Here is a 4,883-nt window from a genome sequence, read left to right on the forward strand (position 1 = left end):
ATTCGACAGGAAATAATAGTGATGGCAGAAAAGGAAAGGATCCTTAGAGTGAAGCATGGCTGCTTAAATAGGATTCAACAGATACTTGAGGATTCCCTGAAATTCTAAAAACAATAGTGGATATAATGCTCTCTGATCAAAGAGAGATATAAGGAACTAGTGAATAATACATAATTAAATCAGAAGAGCAGAAGGTGGTATTTTTTTAAAAACTGCAAGACATATACAAGGGAACAGCAAAATGCCATAAAATTCAAGACACTCAGACTCACTCAGAAGAGTACAGAAACCTATTTGAACATGTCACGGTTAGATAAAGTCAAACATGTGAAATATAACAATTGCTTATTTTAGATACCAATATAAGAAACTGTCTTCCTTTTCACTGTGTTTATATCTTAAGTGGAAGAACATATTACAGCTTTTGATTGTGAGAATATAATAATAGATTCAGAGGCTGAGTGAAAAACAAACTTGAGAGATGCATAAACTCACCCTCATTTTTTGCTTTCAGAGAGGAACGTCTACAGTGGAGGTGGTGGGTGAACATGGACATTAAGGAGAGGTGAAGTTTTGGTAATTTCTCTGCAAGTCTAGTTCTAGTCCTCCAAATTTATTTGGAGATTTTTCTCATACCTTACCCTCCTCAACTAATAGTCATTCTCTTTTGCTTCTCTCCCTCTTTTTCTCTTTATTTCTCTTCCACATCTCCCTTTGTTTTGCCCCTTTTCCTCAAATTCCAGTTGATTATGAATAGACATATTTCCATGGGTGTTAGAAGTAGAAGGTAATTGTTCCTGTTTCTTTCCATCTCATGCAAACCCCCTGATTTTAGAAATACAATGCCATAATCTAACTCTGAACCCCTTCTCAGTGTTATGCAGCTCTCAATTTTAGGTAGTTCTTTTAGTTTTCAACGGTATAGAATCTTACCAGGAAACAAATGGCAAAACCCAGGATGAGCCCAGTCAGGACTGAAGTCTTCATCCTATTCTTTTAACCCCTGTAAGTAAAGAAAGAAGAGAAAATATTTGTTACGTGCTTTGCAATGAGAGAATGAGTTTTTACCAAACTAGCTGCTCAATGATACAAAATTTAAATTTTCATAGCAGTTTTGAGAATAAAGAACAAAAATTTTCTAAAATTAAACTTAAAATGTCTATGTGAAATTAAAAGATAAGCATTTATTTTTTGAAGACACCATCATTATTTAAAAACACTAAAAAATTAGGTTCTTCCACTTGGTTTGCTAATGAGACTTCTTTTTTTTTTTTTAAATAGACCAGCCATTTAATTAGGTGCTTCGTAATAAATTTAAAATACCAGTTTGTGAGGATAAATCCCATTTGTGAGGGCAAACACAGAGTGGAGGTAGCCCTGGAGCTGAGGAACAGCTTTGATTTTTGGCAGAATTTGCGAGTCCACGGCTTTCTGATCAATTTTCCGCTGCTCTGTAATTTCGTATTTCTCTTTCTCTGTGTCGAAGATCTCCCCCTCCTGGTGTCGCGGCTTCCGCAGCTGCTTCTTCTTGAAGTAAGCATCGGTGAGATGTTTGGGGATTTTCACACCACTGAAATCGATTTTGGTGGAGGTGGCAATGACAAATTTCTGGTGTGTTCTACGCAGAGGAACTCGATTGAGGGACAGAGGTCCAGTCACAAGTAGCAAGCCACTGCTCAGCTGCTTCAGGAAAACCACCCTCTTGCCTCTATGGCGCCCAGTGAGGATGATGAGAATGGTCCCGGGAGTGATGCTGGCCCGGAGTTTCCTCACGTGCTGACTGAAGGGCTTCTTGCTGTGGCTCAGCAGCTTCCGAGGCACATCTTCAGGAGGATAGTATCTAGGCATTTTGCGAAGTCTAACCACTCGGGTACCACCATTCTTGTCGCCACCAACTGGTTTTGTGACAGTAGCAAGAACCTTCTCCTTCTTTTTCTTTTCAATCCTGGATTTCGCTGCTGAATACTTCCTCTTGTACATGGCCTTTCGGGAATACATAGCCGATCTGGAATATCTGCCGATTCCTCGGACCAGGACAGGATTTCGGCTGCAGTGGGGCTTCCCCTTCTTAGGCATCTTGGCCTTGAGGTTACCCTTCTTAACCTTGTCACCAGCATCAGCCTTCTTGGCTTCAGCTTTCTACTCTTTAGTATCTGGCTTTTCAGCTTTTTCACCCGCCATAGGTGTTGACTTGATACCCTCCTGGTTCGGATCGCTAATGAGACTTCTTTAAAGTCTCATCTAAAAGGAGAGCTTCATCTTCTATTGGGGCTTAAATAATTAAGAAATGCCTCACCTACTCATTATCTACTCATTGTGTGTGCATGTGTGCTTGAATGCACACATGTTCACACACACAGACACACACACACACACAGACACACACACGCACACATTCTACTTGCCCTACCCTTTCAACCCCTGTCATTTAGGCAAATTGTAGCAGTTCTGACATTGAGTTCTAGGCAGGTACATTGTGTGTTATAATATTAAGCTAAGCAGTCAGCTTTATGGAACACAGCTTCCATGTGTATGATGAGTGACATAGTGCACTATATATTACTATGTTGCACATACAGGTTTCTTGAAATCCTGAGATGATACTACTTGTCTTTAGCTCTCCTCCTCCCTTCAATTTATAGTTTTAGTCTACTGAATCCTATCCCTGTTCTTCTGAAAATATTTTATAGAATATTATTATGTACTTCTCCTGTTTATAACTCAATTTTAGATGAGGTATACACATCACAATTAAGATTATTAAATAATCAAATCTATTTCTGACCTGTATTAGTTTAATTTTGAAGAACCTCATGTTGTTCTTCCTGATATAAGACAGTTATATGGGTGGAAAGAATATGATGTTTCCATGATGCCAGTTTATTAGGATGACAGAAAAAAGACCTCTGACATGAGAATTTTGTGAAATGAAAATAAAAAATAAAGATAGCCTGTACCTATGATAGGAATTACCTTTGGGAAGCTCAGTATAAATGAGCTAGCTGCTAGTACCACATAGCTTGTGAGAATGGTGGTGGGACCCCTACCTTTAATTGCTGTCAATGCCAACAGATCAACTTTTAAATCATTATAGAAAACCTGTGACTTAGATGGTGTTTCAGTCTGAGTCTGAACTGAACTGTTTACTTCATCGTATTTTCCTGTAAAACAGTCTCTTTCAATTGTTCCCTGTTTCAGTGAATGGCACATTATTCACTCAAAAGTTAGTGTAAGCTGGAATCCTGAGTCAGTTTTGACCCCCCCCTCATTCTCTCATGTCTGTTAATCACTGAATCCTCTCTATACTTTACCTCCTAGACAGTGTTTTGTATTAGTTCAGTTCTCTTCATCCTCACCAACAGCATCCTACCCAAGTTAGCATCATATCTCACTTGGGCTACTTCTTAACACAGCAAATATGATGTAGTAGGTATGGTTGTAAAAAATGGAGCTCTAGTGGAGAACAGTACAATGTCCCTGACCTAACGGAGTTTCCATTTTCATGATTACCAAAACAGACTCTTAACTGATCCCCAGTCCTGCTTTTAATTAACTACTGTCATTGTGATATTTATAAAATACAAATCTGATTACTCTAGTTCTGTGGTTAAAACCTTTCACTGGTTTCCCATTGCTCTTTTTTGTAAAGCCAAAAAAAAAATGTTCTTCAAATGGCTTACAAGACAATTTGCAACTCCACCTCTCATTGACCTTTGGTCACATCTTTTTAGTTTCAGCCATGTTGTGTGTGTGTGTGTGTGTGTGTGTGTGTGTGTGTGTGTGTGTGTGTGTATGCGTGTGCACTTGTGATACTCCTTCCTTCCTCGAAGGCCTTTACATTTTCTATTACACAATCTACTGCATTAAGGCCTTTTATTTCAACTACATATTGGAACAACTCCAATCAATTTAGCAAATGGTGTGTTTATTGTCAATCTAATTCTTATCTTACAGGATGGAATTCTTTCTAGTTTTTGACAAGAAGTCCTTTCCTCTTCTCTTGGCTTTTGTAAAACCACCTTATCCTGGCTTTCTTCGTACATCTTTGAAGTTCTTTTTTAAGTTTGCTTATGAGTTTTATTCCCTCCCTACCCACATTATGGTTCTGGCATCAGTCCTATATTTTTCTCACTCTATAGCAATGGCCCTGTGTGATCTCCTGCATCTACTTAGAAACAGCTTCCATCTATATGCTGACTTCCAAATTTATTTATCAAGACTCATGTATCAACTCTTTCATGGACATCTCCATTTGGTAGTACCATTGCCTCTTTAACCCATCCTGTCTTAAATTGAAATCCTAGCATCATCTTGATTAAGAAACCAGGTATTGATAGAGAAAATAAGATTCTGGAGTAAGAGTGCCCTAGAAGCATTGTCATAATCCACACAATTACCTTGAGAGGGCTGTCTCTTTTGGATCTTGGTCTGCACTTGCTTCTTTTGATCCATCCAGTGCCTCTAACACTTGATAACTGTAGATGTAAAATTAACTAATTGAATGGTTCTTCCACCTAATAAGGCAACTATGCCTTCCCTTTGGACCTCCTACTTTTCACCTATTGGTTGTGGTGATGATGGATGGGAGAGGGCTAGAACAAAAACATTGCATATATGGGATTATTTCAGTTTAATTATTAAACATTTGTCCTTTAGATTTTCTGTGCCAGGAACATTGAGAACTCTATCTTTTACTTTGAAGGGGTAACAGTAAAATCTGGTATTTTCCAAAATTCATAACTTAATACTACACCTTCTATGTATACTACTCTTTAAGAAAACTATGGTTCAATTCCTTATTTGCAGTTATAGAATAAGTTATATATTGTCAAACATTCCCAAACGTTTGGAATTTGACCAAATTTATTTTTGCAGTCTGCTTC

General features: G+C 38.1%; 1 pseudogene across 1 annotated transcript; it reads right to left on the reverse strand.

The window, feature by feature from the left end:
- Positions 1–1,289: 1,289 nt before the first annotated feature.
- On the reverse strand, positions 1,290–2,181 carry LOC109393712 (60S ribosomal protein L6 pseudogene; annotated as a pseudogene). The gene has a single exon (XR_002126314.1). The product of XR_002126314.1 is annotated as a 60S ribosomal protein L6 pseudogene (transcript).
- Positions 2,182–4,883: the final 2,702 nt, after the last annotated feature.

Source organism: Hipposideros armiger, unplaced genomic scaffold (genome assembly GCF_001890085.2).
Source record: "Hipposideros armiger isolate ML-2016 unplaced genomic scaffold, ASM189008v1 scaffold_386, whole genome shotgun sequence".
Lineage (NCBI taxonomy): Eukaryota > Metazoa > Chordata > Mammalia > Chiroptera > Hipposideridae > Hipposideros > Hipposideros armiger.